Genomic DNA, 19,385 nt, shown 5'->3' with positions numbered 1-19,385 from the left:
CCCATCCCCCCTCAACACCCACCCTCTGAACCCATCCCCCCTCAACCCCCACACTCTGACCCCCATCCCCCCAACTCCCACCCTGCGACCCCCATCCCCCTCTCCCACACCGACCCCCATCTCCCCCCTCAACCAACATCCCCCCCGCACAAATCCTGCCCTCATTCACCTTTGGCCTCAGGACCCAACTGATCCTGGGTCCCTGGTGGGTATGTTATTAGCATCTGTGACCACTCCCAATGGTGCTACCTGCAATGCAGAGCAGCTGCCCTCTGATTGGCTGTCCAGTTGTTAATCCCTAGGAAGGACCAATAGTGACCATTTATGTGCCTGATGGGACTGAATACGATGAGCTTTCCCAGCAAGCGGCAGCCCCATCACCTGAATTAAATTCCACCCATTACAGCACAGAAGGAAGCCATTCAGCCCATTGATTCCATGCTAGCTCTCTGTAGAGCATTCACATCCGCCCCATTCCCTCGTGCTTTCCCTGTAACCCCTGCAAGCTGATTACACTCTAGTGCCCATCCAATTTCACTTCTGAATTAATTGGTCCTCTCTGCTTCCTCTGTTTCCACCGCCCTCATAGGTAAAAGGTTCCAGGTCATTATTACACACTGCATAAAAAAGTTCCTCCTCATGTTCCCCCTGAATCTCTTGCCCAAAACCTTAAATCTGTGCCCCCAAGTCCTTGTACCATCAGCTAAAGGGAATAATGTTTCTTTCTCTACCTTATCTGACCTGTCATAATCTTACATACCTCGATCAGATCTCCCCTCAATCTCCTTTGCTCCAAGGAGAACAACCCCAGCTTCTCCAAACCTAACCTTGTAGTTAAAATCCCTCATCCCTGAAACTATTCTGGTAAGTCTCCTCTGCACCCTCTCAAGGACCCTCACATCCTTCCTAAAGTGTGGTGACCAGAACTGGATACGATACTCTAGTTGTGACCTAACCAGAGCTTTATAAAGGTTCAGCATAACATCCCTGCTTTTGTACTCAATAGCTCTAATTATGAATCCCAGGATCCCATGTGCTTTGCTAACCGCTCTCTCAATATGTCCTGCCACCTTCAAAGATTTATGCACATGAACCCACAGTTCCTCTGTGCCTGCACACTCTTTAGAACTGTTCCAGTAAGTGTATATTATCTCTCCCTATCCCTTCTGCCAAAATGCATCACCTCACACTTCTCAGTATTAAATTCTGTCTGCTACTTGTCTGCCCATTCTGCCAGCCTATCTATGTTTTGTTGCAGTCGATTGGTGTCACCCTCACTGTCAGCCACACAGCTAAGTTTGATATCATCAGCTAATTTTGAAATTTTACTGTTATTTCAAGATCCAAGTTATTTATATACATCAAAAAAAGCAGTGGTCCCAGCACTGACCCTTGGGGGATGCCACTGTCTACCACCATCCAGTAAAAAAGAGAAACCCTTTAACACAGCTTAATACCTCCTGTCCTTAAACCAATTTTTTATCCAAGCAGACACTGACCTTCCTATTCTATCAGCCTCAATCTTGTTAACCAGCCTTTTATGTGGCACTTTGTCACTTTCCTAAAATCCATTCAGTCAAAATCCAGTGCATTTCCTTCATCAACCTTCTCCTTCATCAAAAAGTCTAATCAGATTGGTCAAGTACAGTCTGCCATTTCCAAATCCAAGCTGGCTCTCTTTAATTAACTCAAAACTCTCCAAGAGCTTTTTTTTCCTTTGATTATTGTTTCTAAAACCTTACTAGCATTGATGTCAAACTAACCAGCCTTTAGTTACTGTGAATGCCCTTCCACCCTTTCTTGAATAAGAGTGTTACATTTGCCACTCTCCAACCTTCTGGCACCTCCACCATATCTAGGAAAGATTGGAAGATTTTGACCCTCTTCCACTATCTCCAACACCACTTGCTTTAGCCACCTAGGCTGCAAACCATCTGGACCAGGTGACTTATCCACTCTCAGTATGGCCAGACCTTCTAGTTTGTACTTAATGAAGTATTCTAGCCTTGCCCTCTGCCTCTAAGCATATATCACCCTCTTTGTCCCTAATAGGACCCACTCTGCCTCTTACCACCTGCTTACTATTTACATACCATTGGAAGATTTTTGGGTTCCCTTAAACATTGACAGCCATTCTATTCTGATACTCCCTCTTTGTCAGCCTTATTTTCCTTCTCATTTCCCCTCTCAGCCTATTATAATTGGCCTGGTTTTCACTAGAAGAATTCACCTGGCATTGATTGTACACCCTGTTTTTATTTCATCTTAATCTCCATCTCGCTCGTCATCCAAAGTAATCTGGCTTTTGTTCTCTGGCCGTTCATTCTTGTTAAAATGTACCTAGCCTGTGCTGGAAACATCTCCTCCTTAAAGATCACCCATTGTTCCATTACAATTTGCCCTGTTTGTCCCTGGTTCCATTTTACCCTGGCTAGATCCCCTTTCATCTCACTGAAGTTTTCTCTCTTCCAATCTCTACTGGATGTCCCACTTCAGATTATTCCATTCTGTCTCCTACCAGGTAGTGAGCAGGTAGCGAGAGGTGTGGTGTGTCCTATTAGGGACAAAGAGGGCACAAAAGTGTAGGGCAAGGCTAGAATATTTAATGAGTACTTTGTATCAGTGTTTCTAAGGAACAGGATGGCCAATCTAGCCCTTATGATACAATGGTCACTCTTACCCAAGTATTTCCCCACAAACACTTGGGCCAGGATTTTTAGGATAGTGGGGTTTCTCTTCCCACCATCTGAAGAGTTGGCGGGAACACACCGCCCCCGACACTGTCTGCCCCGCAGCCATGTCACACTCCAATGCGTGTTAATTGGCTGCGGGTGGGACCTCCGCCCCCCCAGTGGGGAGGAAGTCCCGCCTTAGAGAGCTGTCAGTCAATCTGATTGGCCGGCTGCTCTCTAGTCCCTGCAGTGCCAGGGGCTGCAGTGGACAGAACTGGAACTCCAGCAGTTCCTGGAGCCTAAATCCCAGGATTGCAGGAACAGGTAAGTTTTGGGGGTCTCAGGGTGGGGAGGGTAGGTGAGGCCTGGGGTAGTGGACAGAGAGGGATTGGGGTTTCGGTGGAAAGGCCAAGGGGAGGAGGCTGGCAGGTGAGGTCCTGCGATTACCGAATTTTAAGGGGGGCATGCTTGAAGTCAAAAGGGGGCTTCTGATGGAGGCGCCCCTCCCCCCACCTCACCTGAGGCCTAAACCCAATTATTTTCAGGCTTCCCCCATACCCTGGAACTCCTCCCGCCAGCCTAAAAATGGAGGCTGGGCAGGAAACAACCCTTACGTGGTCAATAATTGGCTACTTAAGGGCCTCAAATGGGGCAAGGACGGGCAGCCTGTTCAAGGTCTCGCCTACCCCAGCGTAAAATTGCAGAGAGATCAAGGCGGGCTGGAACCCAGCGGGAAGCCCATCCGAGCAATTTCATGCTCACACCCCTCTACAAACCCACTGGAGGGGGGGAACCTAAAATTCAGGTCTCGGGTTACTTGTCCCACCTCATTCCTCCAGCAACTCATCGAGCAATGGCTCCTTCCTGGTTGGACTGAGAGAATACTGGTCAAGGAAGTCCTCCTGAACATATTTCAGAAATTCCTCCCTCTCCTTTCCCTTTACTCTATCATCATCCCAGTTAGTATTTGGGTAATTAAACCTCCCAGCATCACCACTCTATAGATCTGACACACCTTGGTGATTTCCCTGCAGATTTTCTCCTCTCTCTCTCTCTCTCACACTACTGGAGGCCTATCCCTATCTTTCCAATGCTGAGCAATACTGCCAGACCCACCTCCCTTTGTTCCTTCCCAATCTTCTTAACATTTCATAACCTTGAATATTAAGTGCCCAGTCTTCACCATTTTTAAGAAACACTTCTGTATAGCTGCATGGCTATTTCTGCTTGTAGCTCACAACCTTATTCACCACACTTTCTGCTTTTAGGAACATGTATTGTAATCCTGTCTTAGAATCCCCCTCGTAGTCTTTCTCAGTCTGCACCTATTAAATATAGTTATTTGACCGCTGACTGAAATACTGGGGTGAATTTTATGACCCACCATGGGGGCCCCACCACACCAGGGTATTTGAAGGCAGGGGTACATAAAATAAAGTCGTTTGACTTCCCGCCCATCCCAGAAACGCCCCCTTATTATGGGGACGGGAATAAAGCATCAGGCAGCTCACGCGCCCTTAGGCCCATTGAGGCCCCTAAGTGGACGATGAATTGCCACCTGAGGAGCCTTGTTCTGCCTCTGCCGGGAAAGGAAGGCGACCAGCCCGGCAGCTTACACCACATGGGCTACAGGTGGGCAGGAAGTGGGGTACCTCTTTGTGGAGGTCCCTTGTGCCCATAGGGGACACCCCTCCAGATGGCACCCCCCATTTGTCCCTCTCTAACCTGACTCCCATCCCACTCCCCTCACCTGGCTGGGGTCTCCTCTCCATGCCCATTCAAAATCCCTGGACTCACCTAAGTCTGGGATCCATCTTCTCTTCTTCTATGGGACGGCTTACAGTCCCAGCAGCAGCCACGACTCTCTCCTGGCACTGCTGGGACTGCCGGTGAGTCAGATTGGCGGGCAGCTCTCTGGGGTGGTACTTCCTGTACCTGAGGGTCTATTAAGGCTTCCCCCCACTTACTATTGCTCTGGGACAGCCAGATTTCACATCGATGAGACGCTGATTGACTTTTATCTCATGGGCAGGGTAACCCATCACCCCATAAAAACCACCCCACACTTCCACAGACTGACCACTGACTGAAATACCATTCCACTGATTGACCATTGACTGAAATACTGTTCACAGACTGACCACTGACTGAAATACTGTTCACAGACTGACCATTGACTGAAATACTGTTCACAGACTGACCATTGACTGAAATACTATTCACAGACTGACCATTGACTGAAATACTGTTCCACTGATTGACCATTGACTGAAATACTGTTCCACTGATTGACCACTGACTGAAATACTGTTCACAGACTGACCATTGACTGAAATACTGTTCCACTGATTGACCACTGACTGAAATACTGTTCACAGACTGACCATTGACTGAAATACTGTTCCACTGATTGACCACTGACTGAAATACTGTTCACAGACTGACCATTGACTGAAATACTGTTCCACTGATTGACCATTGACTGAAATACTGTTCACAGACTGACCATTGACTGAAATACTATTCACAGACTGACCATTGACTGAAATACTGTTCCACTGATTGACCACTGACTGAAATATTGTTCACAGACTGACCACTGACTGAAATATTGTTCCACTGATTGACCACTGACTGAAATATTGTTCACAGATTGACCATTGACTGAAATACTGTTCACAGACTGACCACTGACTGAAATACTGTTCCACTGATTGACCACTGACTGAAATACTGTTCACAGACTGACCACTGACTGAAATACTGTTCCACTGATTGACCACTGACTGAAATACTGTTCACAGACTGACCACTGACTGAAATACTGTTCCACTGATTGACCACTGACTGAAATACTGTTCCACTGATTGACCACTGACTGAAATACTGTTCACAGACTGACCACTGACTGAAATACTGTTCCACTGATTGACCACTGACTGAAATATTGTTCACAGATTGACCACTGACTGAAATACTGTTCACAGACTGACCACTGACTGAAATACTGTTCCACTGATTGACCACTGACTGAAATACTATTCACAGACTGACCATTGACTGAAATACTATTCACAGACTGACCACTGACTGAAATACTGTTCCACTGATTGACCACTGACTGAAATACTGTTCACAGACTGACCATTGACTGAAATACTGTTCCACTGATTGACCACTGACTGAAATACTGTTCACAGACTGACCACTGACTGAAATATTGTTCACAGACTGACCACTGACTGAAATACTGTTCCACTGATTGACCACTGACTGAAATACTATTCACAGACTGACCACTGACTGAAATATTGTTCCACTGATTGACCACTGACTGAAATACTGTTCCACTCGTTGACCACTGACTGAAATACTGTTCACAGACTGACCATTGACTGAAATACAGTTCACAGACTGACCATTGACTGAAATACTGTTCACAGACTGACCATTGACTGAAATACCATTACACTGATTGACCACTGACTAAAATAGTGTTCACAGACTGACCACTGACTGAAATAGTGTTCACAGACTGACCATTGGCTGAAATACTGTTCCACGGATTGACCACTGACTGAAATACAGTTCACAGACTGACCATTGACTGAAATACCATTCCACTGATTGACCACTGACTGAAATACTGTTCACAGACTGACCATTGACTGAAATACCATTCCACTGATTGACCACTGACTGAAATACTGTTCACAGACTGACCATTGGCTGAAATACCATTCCACAGACTGACCATTGACTGAAATACTGTTCACAGACTGACCACAGACTGACCACCAGCTGCAATAATTGCCGTGCACCTGAACCTTGATTTAGATTGGGCTAATCTTATTGGTCTATGTAGTTTGGAAGTTCATGGAATGCATTCAAGTCAGTTTGCTAGAAAATGTCTTGGAAGCAAATAGGGGAGGAAGGGTTTGTGTTATCCCTGTGTTATCCTAGTGTATTCAGCGTTATTTCATAATCTCACAGTCGCAATGACCCACAGAATCACAGTATCTCTACAGTGCAGAAAGAGACCATTCAGCCCATTGAGTCTGCACTGTCTCTCTGAAAGAGCATTCCACCTAGTCCCACTCCCCTGCCTTACCCCTGTAACCTTGCACATTCTCTCTTTTCAGGTAGCAAACCTATTCCCTTTTGAATACTTTGATCGAACCTGCCTCTAACCACCCTTTCAGGAAGTTTGTTCCAGACTCCAACCACCCTCTGGCTGAAAAATGTTTTCCTCACATCACATTTACTCCTTTTGTCAACTATTTTGAATCTGTGCCCTCTAGTTCTTGATGCTCTCTTGTGTAGGAACAGTTTCTCACTATTTACCTTGTCCATACCCCTCAGGATCTTGAATACCTCCATCAAGTCTCCTCTTAGCCTTGTTTTCTCCAAGGAAAACAGTGCCAAACTCTCCATTCTATCCTCAAAGCTACAATTCTTTATCGCTGGAATCATTCTTGTGAATCTCCTCTGTACTCTCTCCAATGCCTTTGCATCCTTCCTCAAGTATGGAGCCCAGAACTGGACGCAGTACTCCAGATGAGGACTAACTAAACATGATTTTCTCTTAATGAATCCATTCCTTAATTATCCTGCATTTGTCTAAGTGACTATTGATTTTTATCCCGTACTATAGTTTCCAGAAGTTTCCCTGCCACTGAGGTCAAACTGACTGGTCTGCAGTTGCCGGCTTTATCCTTATACCCCTTTTTGAACAAGGGTGTAACATTCACAATTCTCCAGTCCTCTGGCACCTCCCCTGAGTCTAAGGAAGACTGGAAGATCATCACTCGTGCCTCTGCAATTTCCACACATACTTCCCTCAGTACCCTTGGATGCATCTCATCCAGTCCTGGTACCTTATCTATTTTAAGTAAAGATAGCCTTTCCAACACTACCTCCTTCTCAATTGTAAATTGTTCCAGTGCACCAGTTACCTCCTCTCTCACCTCGGCCTGGGTAGCATCTGCTTCCTTTGTAAAGACAGATGCAAAGTACTCATTTAATACCTCCGCTATTTCTCCTGCCTCCATGTGCAAGTCCCCTTTCTTATCCTTAATTAGCCCAACTCTTTCTCATATCACCCTGTTGTTATTTACATGCTTATAGAAGACTTTGGGATTCCCTTTTATGTTCACTGCCAGTCTCTTTTCATGCTTTCTCCATGCTTTTCTGATAAGTTTCTTCACTTCCCCTTTGATCCTTCTATATTCAGCCTGATTCTCCATTGTATTTTCTACCTGACATCTATTGTACATGTACTTCTTCATTTTCATCTTCACCTCTATCTCCCTCCTCATCTCCAGGGCGCTCTGGATTTATTTGTCCTACCTTTCCCCTTCAAGGGAATATACTTTGACATTTCCTGCAATACTTTTTCTTTCAAGGTGGCCCATTGTTCAGCCACCGCCTTTTCTGCCAACATTTGATTCCAACTCACTCGACTCAGATGCATTCTCATCCCATCGAAGTTGGCTTTCCCCCATTTAATTATCCCTGTTCTGGATTGTTCCCTGTCCTTTTCCATGACTAACCTAAACTTTATGATACAAAGGTCACTGTCCCCTAGAGGCTCTCCCACTGATATCTGATCCACTTGGGCCAACTCATTCCCCAGAACCAGGTCCAACAGTACCTACTGCTGCAGAAAGTTACCTTGAACACATTAAAGGAACTCTCACCCCTTTTGTCCCTTTGCACTATTCCTATCCTAGGGTAGAAATTTTTACTCGGCAGTCAGGTGCGCGCCTGACCCACTCGAGTATGAAATGATGTGCGTTGATGTGGGCCGAGCATGCTGCCGTCAATGCACAGCCACGCGATAGTTTGGTCAGCGGGCACACGCCGGAGTCGGCAGCATGTCTGCCGACAATTAAAAGATGTGTTAAGGCTATTAAGTTATCAATTAATGTCAATTTTTCGCTGCTCGTCCAACCTAATGGTTGGCGGATGGAAAGGCCAAGCAGCCTTTGCATTTTTTTGGAAACCTCGTCCACAGGTGGGATAAGTTTTCCAAAAGCAAATATCTCTTCCTCTCCCTGAGGCATCTCCGTGCCTCAGGGAGATTGTGCAATGTTCACTCACGCGCATGTGCGATGTCTGCACTCAGCTGGCTCACACTCCACCCCCCAACCCCCGCTCAGCGCTGCCGCTCATGTTTCAAGCTGGGCAGGCCTTAATTGGCCCGCCAGTGTGAAATCACGGTGCAGTGCCAATCGTGGGCACCGACCCCGCCCACCAAGGGCAAAATTCTGCCCCTAATCTGTATTTGGATAAGTGAATTTTATAACATTCTGATATCTCTATAGCTATTGCACCTCTTTGTAATTTCTTTGCAAATTTGTTTCTCTGCTTCCCTTCCACTAGTTGGTGGTCTGGATACTACACCAATCAATATTATTGCACCTTTTTCATTCTTTATCTCTAGTCAACGTTCCCATTGTGATCAATATATGAGAAAATTTCACGTTTGTTAGAAAGTAACACATTTCAATCCTTAGCAATAGAATTAAACTTAAACACAGCAGTTGCATTAGTCCGAGGGGCATGTTGGCTCATGTTGATTGTGAAAATCGAGTATCAAATGTGGGGGTAGGTTCTCAGTGGGATGTATTTAAGAAGAAATTCAAAATTGTCAATAAAAATATATTCCATGTAGAAACAAAGCCTCCATGGGAAGACTGATCCATCTGTGGTTTCCTGGGGATGTTGAGGATTGTATTAGGTTAAAAGGCTTAAAATGTTGCAGAGGGTCATAGGAAGCCTGGGGATTGGAAGTGATTCCAAAACCTGAAAAGTGTAACCAAAAAGTTGATAAAAAGGGAGAGAATGTGATAGTAAACTAGCCAGGAATATAAAAACAGATTGTAAGAGCTTTTAAAAGTATAGAAAAAGGAGTAACTGAAGTGTTAGTGGGGTCTAGATGGGGAAATATTAATGGGAATGATGAACCAGCAGAGAGGCTAAACAAATATTTTGTACCTATCTTCACAGCAGGAGATACAAATTACATACCAAATATAGAGAGCAATCATCGGTGTAATGAGAGTGAGCACCTTACAATAATTAATATGAGCAGAGACAAAGTATTGGAGAAACTAAGGGATTAAAAGCTGACAAATCCCCACAACCTGATAGCCGACATCCTAGGGTTCTAAAAGAGATAGCTGAAGAGATAGTGAATGCACTGGTTGTGATCTTCCAACATTGCCCAGATTCTAAAACCGTCACAGCTGATTAGCAGTTGGTAAACGTGACTCCGCTATTCAAGAAATAAGAGAAAACAGAACTAGCGGAGTGCCACAAGGGTCAGTGCTGGGGCCTCAGCTATTTACAATCTATATTAATGACTTAGACAAAGAGACAGAGAGTAATGTTGTTATGATGTGGCAGGTGGTAATTGTCGGCCTGACCAAATCCCAAAGGGAAAATTGGCCAAGCTATCACAACAATTTGTAATTTGTATTTTTATTACGAGAAGGTATGTGTACTGGAGTCAGAAGTAAAGATGCCACTACCACTTTTGGAGATTTTAAATATTAAGGTAAAGCATTTATTAACGAAAGAAAAGAAAACTTAAACACACAAGGTTACACAGTTAAATTTAGCCTTATAACATTTCCCAAAAGATTTCTACTTAGCTAGACTCACAAATAAACACCCTTTTCCAGGCAACAGTCCCTATAGATTCTTAATCTATAAAACATCCAGTAATATTACAGCAAGGTACCCACTGTTGCTATAAAGGAGATATTTCATAAGCTTCTCTCTCCCTCTTACTTGACAATGGAAATCCAAAGCTTGTAACAAAACCTTGCTTCCTGGACCAACCAGACACTTCTCTTGAGTAGCTAGAATCTGCTTCCTTAACTGGACTGAGCTTGCACAGCACACTGTTCAAAATCTCACATGGTCACACACCCATACAACTTTCAATCTTTCCTTAAATGCATTTTTCCCCTTTCATCTTTAAACTCATTGTTCTTAATTGTCTTTTGAAAGTTTCCTCCTGATGCAAATTCCTATTCATGCTGTATCTACTGGTATCCCATCTTAACTTGTTCATTTCCACTTCAAAATGCCTGCTTTACACCTAAACCTTTGATGATTTAAACCTTGCAGCTTGACTGTCTTCAGCCTAACTAAATTAGTCACACACACACACACACATACACAACATACACAGAGAATCCACAAGCCTGCTTCACAGTATCCCACAGTAATATTGAAAGAATGATATTCCTTTTGCAATATATCTAAGTTTGTTGATAGTACCAAACCACGTGAGAAGCTGTGAGAAGGACACAAAGAGGCTGCAGAGAGGGATATGCAGGTTAAATTAATATGGGGAGGTGTGAGGGCTGATTAAGGATAGTCAGCGTGGCTTTGTGCGTGGTAGGTCGTGTTTAACGAACCTTGTAGAGTTTTTCGAGGAGGTTACCAAGAAAGTAGATGAAGGAAAGGCTGTGGATGTTGTCTACATGGACTTTAGTAAGGCCTTTGACAAGGTCCCACATGGGAGGTTAGTTCAGAAGGTTCAGACACTTGGTATCCATGGAGAGGTTGTAAACTGGATTCAAAATTGGCTGTGTGGGAGAAGACAGAGAGTGGTAGTGGATGATTGCTTCTCAGACTGGAGGTCTGTGACTAGTGGTGTGCCTCAGGGATCTGTGCTGGGACCATTGTTGTTTGTTGTCTATATCAATGATCTGGATGATAATGTGGTGAATTGGATCAGCAAGTTTGCTGATGACACTAAGATTGGAGGCGTTGTGGACAGCGAGGAAGGCTTTCAAAGCTTGCAGAGAGATCTGGACCAACTGGAAAAATGTTCAGTGTCGGGGTGGTGTACAGTGTCGGGGTTCAGTGTTGGGTGGTGTACAGTATCGGGGTTCGGTGTCGGGGTGCTGTACAGTATCGGGGTTCATTGTTGGGTGGTGTACAGTATCGGGTTTCAGTGTCGGGGTGGTGTACAGTATCGGGGTTCAGTGTCGGGATAGTGGACAGTATCGGGGTTCGGTGTCAGGTGGTGGACAGTATCGGGGTTCAATGTCGGGGTGGTGTACAGTATTAGGGTTCTGTGTCGTGGTGGTGTACATTATTGAGGTTCAGTGTCGGGTGCTGTACAGTATCAGGGTTCAGTGCCAGGTGGTGTACAGTATCGGGGTTCAGTGTCGGGTTGCTGTACAGTATCGGGGTTCATTGTTGGGTGGTGTACAGTATTGGGTTTCAGTGTCAGGGTGGTGTACAGTATCGGGGTTCATTGTTGGGGTGGTGTACAGTATCGGGGTTCAGTGTCGGGGTGGTGTACAGTATCGGGGTTCAGTGTCGGGTGGTGGACAGTATCGGGTTTCAGTGTCGGGGTGGTGTACAGTATCGGGTTTCAGTGCCGGGGTGGTGTACAGTATCGGGGTTCAGTGTCGGGTGGTGGACAGTATCGGGGTTCAGTGTCGGGGTCGTGTACAGTATCGGGGTTCAGTGTCGGGGTGGTGTACAGTATCGGGTTTCAGTATCAGGGTGGTGGACAGTATCGGGGTTCAGTGTCGGGGTCGTGTACAGTATCAGGGTTCGGTGTCGGGGTGGTGGACAGCATCGGGGTTCAGTGTCAGGGTGCTGTACAGTATCAGGGTTCAGTGCCAGGTGGTGTACAGTATCGGGGTTCAGTGTCGGGTGGTGGACAGTATCGGGGTTCAGTGTCGGGGTGGTGTACAGTATTAGGGTTCAGTGTCGGGGTGGTGTACATTATTGAGGTTCAGTGTAGGGGTGCTGTACAGTATCAGGGTTCAGTGCCAGGTGGTGTACAGTATCAGGGTTAAGTGTCAGGTTGCTGTACAGTATCGGGGTTCAGTATCGGGTCGGTGTACAGTATCGGGGTTCAGTGTCGGGGTAGTGTACAGTATCGGGGTTCATCATCGGGTGATGTACACTATCAGGGTTCATTGTCAGGCTGGTGTACAGTACCGGGGTTCGGTATCGGGTTGGTGTACAATATTGGGGTTCGATGTTGGGTGGTGTACAGTATCGGGGTTCATTGTCGGGGTGGTGTACAGTGTCGGGGTTCAGTGTCGGGTTGGTGTACTGTATCGGGGTTCGGTGTTGGGTGGTGCACAGTATTGGGGTTCGGTGTCGGGGTGCTGTACAGTATTGGGGTTCGGTGTCGGGGTGCTGTACAGTATTGGGGTTCGGTGTCGGGGTGCTGTACAGTATTGGGGTTCGGTGTCGTGGTGGTGTACATTATCGAGGTTCAGTGTCGGGGTGCTGTACAGTATCAGGGTTCAGTGCCAGGTGGTGTACAGTATCGGGGTTCAGTGTCGGGTTGCTGTACAGTATCGGGGTTCAGTATCGGGTCGGTATACAGTATTGGGGTTCAGTGTCGGGGTAGTGTACAGTATCGGGGTTCAGCATCGGGTGATGTACACTATCAGGGTTCATTGTCAGGCTGGTGTACAGTACCGGGGTTCAGTATCGGGTTGGTGTACAATATTGGGGTTCGATGTTGGGTGGTGTACAGTATCGGGGTTCAGTGTCGGGGTGGTGTACAGTGTCGGGGTTCAGTGTTGGGTTGGTGTACTGTATCGGGGTTCGGTGTTGGGTGGTGTACAGTATTGGGGTTCGGTGTCGGGGTGCTGTACAGTATTGGGGTTCGGTGTCGGGCTGTTGTACAGTATTGGGGTTCGGTGTCGGGGTGCTGTACAGTATTGGGGTTCGGTGTCGGGGTGCTGTACAGTATCGGGGTTCGGTGTCGGGGTGATGTACAGTATCGGGATTCAGTGTAGTGGTGGTGTACAGTATCGGGGTTCGCTATCAGGGTGGTGTACAGTATCGGGGTTCAGTGTCGGGGTGGTGTACAGTATCGGGGTGGTGTACAGTATCGGGGTTCAGCGTCGGGGTGGTGTACAGTATCGGGGTTCAGTGTCGGTGTGGAGTACAGTATCGGGGTTCATTGTTGGGGTGGTGTACAATATCGGGGTTCATTGTTGTGGTGGTGTACAGTATTGGGGTTCGTGTCAGAGTTGTGTACCGTATTGGGATTCGGTGTCGATCTGGTGTACAGTATCAGTGTTCAGTACCGGAGTGGTGTACAGTATCGGGGTTCAGTACCGGAGTGGTGTACAGTATCGGGGTTCAGTATCTGAGTGGTGTACAGTATCGGGGTTCATTGTCAGGCTGGTGTACAGTATCGGGGTTCAATGTCAGGGTGGTGTACAGTATTGGGGTTCGATGTTGAGTGGTGTACAGTATCAGGATTTAGTGTAGTGGTGGTGTACAGTATTGGGGTTCAGTGTCGGGGTGGTGTACAGTGTCAGGGTTCAGTGTTGGGTGGTGTACAGTATCGGAGTTCGGTGTCAGGGTGCTGTACAGTATCAGGGTTTAGTGTAGTGGTGGTGTACAGTATTGGAGTTCAGTGTCGGGATAGTGGACAGTATCGGGGTTCGGTGTCGGGTGGTAGACAGTATCGGGGTTCAGTGTCGGGCTGGTGTACAGTATCGGGGTTCAGTGTCGGGCTGGTGTACAGTATTAGGGTTCTGTGTCATGGTGGTGTACATTATTGAGGTTCAGTGTCGGGGTGCTGTACAGTATCAGGGTTCAATGCCAGGTGGTGTACAGTATCGGGGTTCAGTGTCGGGTGGTGTACAGTATCGGGGTTCAGTGTCGGGTGGTGGACAGTATCGGGGTTCAGTGTCAGGTGGTGGACAGTATCGGGGTTCAGTGTCGGGCTGGTGTACAGTATTAGGGTTCTGTGTCGTGGTGGTGTACATTATTGAGGTTCAGTGTCGGGGTGCTGTACGGTATCAGGGTTCAATGCCAGGTGGTGTACAGTATCGGGGTTCAGTGTCGGGTTGCTGTACAGTATCGGGGTTCATTGTTGGGTGGTGTACAGTATTGGGTTTCAGTGTCAGGGTGGTGTACAGTATCGGGGTTCATTGTTGGGGTGGTGTACAGTATCGGGGTTCATTGTTGTGGTGTTGTACAGTATTGGGGTTCAGTGTTGTGGTGCTGTACCATATTGGGGTTCAGTGTTGGGGTGGTGTACAGTATCGAGGTTCAGTGTTGGGGTGATGTACAGTATTGGGGTTCAGTGTTGGAGTGGTGTACAGTATTGGGGTTCAGTGTTGGGGTGGTGTACAGTATCGAGGTTCAGTGTCGGGGTGGTGTACAGTATCGAGGTTCAGTGTCGGGGTGGTGTACAGTATCGGGGTTCAGTGTCGGGGTGGTGTACAGTATCAGGGTTCAGTGTCGGGGTGGTGTACGGTATTGGGGTTCAGTGTCAGGTGGTGGACAGTATCGGGGTTCGGTATTCAGATCTCGAGGTCTGATTACGTTTGCTGGATTACATTGGGCAGGAAATGTGCTCATTTCTGGCCTTAAGTAGCGATGGGCCAGAGTATTTGAAGGATTGAATGTAATTTATACTGGGGTCCTGTGCTTCTTACAGGACCCTTTCTGATTCTGCTGACCTCACCCAACAACAGCTGGCGCTAACCGGCAGGAAGGACCCCTCACCACTGCTAGTTAAAGGGATCATCCAGGACTTCCAGGTCAGTTGCTGGTTTGTTATTTCAGGCTGCCGGTTAATTTCTGGGTATTTCTTGGTTTGAATTTGGACTTTTGGAAGTTCCCTTTGTAATTTTGCTGGTTTTGTTTCTCACGGGTGGTCTTCTGGAGCTGGGCCAGGGCTGGGGGAGGAGTTGGTGGTGGAGTGAAGCAGGGCAGAAGGCGGCAGAACAGGAAACACCTGCTCAAAGTGGAGTGGAGGTAGAGGTGAAGGGCAGTGTGTACAAGGGCAGATCCCCAGCAGAGCACACTGTAAGTCAATGAGCAATGTCATAACTCAATCCTTGCACCAGGGGAGAGACAGCACTGCCTGTATCCAGGTCACTGTGACTCTTAACCCTTTTGCCACAGACTCCTCCCAGGGTCTAACAGATAGCAGAGCAGGCCAACAACGAGATCCATGATGCCAGCAGGAAAATCATTGACTAGGTGTCTTCAAGCAACGGTTCCACTGCCTGGGTTGTGCTAGTGGGGGCTGCAGCAGGAGGAGGTAGCTGGTGGGCCCAGAGCCCTGCAGTAACCCCCTGAACAGGACTGAGGCCTCTGGTCATCTGCTCCAGAGCATCACCACTGAGGGAGCAGTAGAGGAGAGGAGGAGGAGAAAGAGAAGGAAGAACAGAGGGCCATTAAGGCTTAAAGCATCTCCCTACCCGATCCCCAAAATGCAACAATCCCATAATCATCATCCCCCTCTTACACACTCCCTCCCTTCATTCCAGCCTCATGATCAGTTCTTCAATTCAGTATAAACAGAACAAAATCAATTTCTTAAACTACTCAACTCCAACTCTCAAATAGTTGACAGAATTTTTTCTGAATCCCCCTAGTACCTGGTGTGGAACCTATCAGCAGTTTTCACTATCTCCAATGCTCCTTTGCTGCTTTTCCCCAATGGCTGGAGCTCGGGAGTTGGAGATGCTGAGAGGACCCTCCAAGGGATCACAGTTTGAGACCTCGAGCAGCTCGAGTCCGGAGGCTTGAGTTGCAGCTGGCAGCTTCTGAGGCTGACCAATCCAGGCCAGCTGACTATAGGGTACTAACAAGGGCCTGACCAATCCAGGCCAGCTGACCATAGGGTACTAACAAGGGCCTGACCAATCCAGGCCAGCTGACCATAGGGTACTAACAAGGGTCTGACCAATCCAGGCCAGCTGACCATAGGGTACTAACAAGGGTCTGACCAATCCAGGCCAGCTGACCATAGGGTACTAACAAGGGCCTGACCAATCCAGGCCAGCTGACCATAGGGTACTAACAAGGGCCTGACCAATCCAGGCCAGCTGACCATAGGGTACTAACAAGGGCCTGACCAATCCAGGCCAGCTGACCATAGGGTACTAACAAGGGCCCTGGCAGAGAGGACACTGAGCTGCCACTTTCAACCCAATATATTACCCCCAATCCCATGTGTTTAATTTTACACACTAACCTCTTATGTGAAACTGTACCAAAAGCTTTCTGAAAACCCAAATATACCACATCATCTGGTTCTCCCTTATCTATTCTGCTAGTTACATCCTCAAAGAATTCCAGTAGGTTTGTCAAACATGATTTTTTTACAGGATGTGGTCATCACTGGCTAGGCCAGCATTTATTGCTGTGGTTAGTGTGACTAGTGTTAAAGGAAGTGGGCAGCAGTGAGGCTGGATTAAAGAATGAGTGCTCTGGAGTCTTACTCAGACTGCTGAGGTTTTTGCAGTGTCTGGGGAGCTGACCTCCCAGAACTGACCTCCTCAGGTACCAGATTCACTGATAACCGGACGGTGGCCTGTAGGCTTTCTGATCTCCAGCCACCCGCTCACAGCCCAGGCCAGTGACTCCAGTACAACATGGAGACCTCTCAGTTCCTGATGCCACCATTCTCTGTCCAACACAGTCGGTCTGCTGCCTGGGGTCACACCCTTCATGGTGCTGGACAAAGGAGCAGGAGCACCACGCAAGTGCTACCAGCAGCCTGGAACCTTCTAATGAGCAACATTCACGGGATTGACTGAAGGCAGCAGGCAAGGTCCAGAGTATAGCAATTCAGTAATCATGGTTATACAGAGTATCTGGGTTCACTATGTGGGGTGGACATAGTGTAGAGCTACAGGGTTCAGTAATCGGGGTTGTGTACACTAACAGTGTTCAGTAATCAGGGTTATGTACACTAACAGGGTTCAGTAATCAGGATGCTGTACACTAACAGGATTCAGTAATCGGGATTGTGTACGCTAACAGGGTTCAGTAATCAGGATTGTGTACGCTAACAGGCTTCAGTAATCGGGATTGTGTACACTAACAGGGTTCAATAATCGGGAATGTGTAAACTAACAGGGTTCAGTAATCGGGATTGTGTACACTAACAGGGTTCAGTAATCAGGATTGTGTACGCTAACAAGCTTCAGTAATCGGGATTGTGTACACTAACAGGGTTCAATAATCGGGAATGTGTAAACTAACAGGGTTCAGTAATCGGGATTGTGTACACTAACAGGGTTCAGTAATCGGAGTTGTGTACACTAACAGGGTTCAGTAATCAGGATTGTGTACACTAACAGGGTTCAGTGATCGGGATTGTGTACACTAACAGTGTTCAGTAATCGGGAATGTGTACGCTAACAGGGTTCAGTAATTGGGAATGTATACTGTAACAGGATTCAGTAATCAGGATTGTGTACACTAACAGGATTCAGTAATCGGGATTGTGTACACTAACAGGATTCAGTAATCGGGATTGTATACGCTAACAGGGTTCAGTAATCGGGGTTGTGTACACTAACAGTGTTCAGTAATCGGGATTGTGTACACTAACAGTGTTCAGTAATCGGGGTTGTGTACACTAACAGGGTTCAGTAATTGGGAATGTATACTGTAACAGGATTCAGTCATCGGGATTGTGTACACTAACAGGGTTCATTCATCGAGACTGTGTAGGCTAACAGGGTTCGGTAATTGGGAATGTGTACACTAACAGGTTTCAGAAATAGAGATTGTGTACACTAACAGGGTTCAGAAATCAGGAATGTGTACACTAACAGGATTCATTAATCAGGAATGTGTACTCTAACAGGGTTCAGTAATCGGTATTGTATACACTAACAGGGTTCAGAAATTGGGATTGTGTACGCTAACAGGGTTCAGTAATCGGGATTGTATACACTAACAGGGTTCAGTAATAGGGATTGTGTATGTTAACAGGGTTCAGTAATCGGTATTGTGTACACTAACAGGGTTCAGTAATCGGGATTGTATACACTAACAGGGTTCTGTAATCGGGATTGTATACACTAACAGGGTTCTGTAATCGGGATTGTGTACACTAACAGGGTTCAGTAATCAGGATTGTGTACGCTAACAGGCTTCAGTAATCGGGATTGTGTACGCTAACAGGGTTCAGTAATCGGGATTGTGTACACTAACAGGGTTCAGTAATCGGGACTGTGTACGCTAACAGGCTTCAGTAATCGGGATTGTGTACACTAACAGGGTTCAGTAATCAGGATTGTGTACGCTAACAGGCTTCAGTAAACGGGATTATGTACACTAACAGGGTTCAATAATCGGGAATGTGTACGCTAACAGGGTTCAGTAATTGGGATTGTGTACACTAACAGGGTTCAGAAATCAGGATTGTGTACACTAACAGGGTTCAGTCATCGGGAATGTGTACACTAACAGGATTCATTAATCAGGAATGTGTACTGTAACAGGGTTCAGTAATCGGGATTGTGTACACTAACAGGGTTCAGAAATTGGGATTGTGTACACTAACAGGGTTCAGTAATCGGGAATGTGTACGTTAATAGGGTTGAGTAATCGGGATTGTGTACGCTAACAGGCTTCAGTAATCGGGATTGTGTACGCTAACAGGGTTCTGTAATCAGGATTGTATACACTAACAGGGTTCAGTAATAGGGATTGTGTATGCTAACAGGCTTCAGTAATCAGGATTGTGTACGCTAACAGGCTTCAGTAATCGGGATTGTGTACACTAACAGGGTTCAGAAATTGGGAATGTATACTGTAACAGGATTCAGTCATCGGGACTGTGTACACTAACAGGGTTCAGTAATTGGGAATGTATACTGTAACAGGATTCAGTCATCGGGATTGTGTACACTAACAGGGTTCAGAAATTGGGAATGTATACTGTAACAG

Source organism: Cetorhinus maximus, chromosome 19 (genome assembly GCF_964194155.1).
Source record: "Cetorhinus maximus chromosome 19, sCetMax3.hap1.1, whole genome shotgun sequence".
NCBI classification, from domain to species: Eukaryota; Metazoa; Chordata; class Chondrichthyes; order Lamniformes; family Cetorhinidae; genus Cetorhinus; species Cetorhinus maximus.
Note: the sequence above shows the minus strand (reverse complement) of the source record.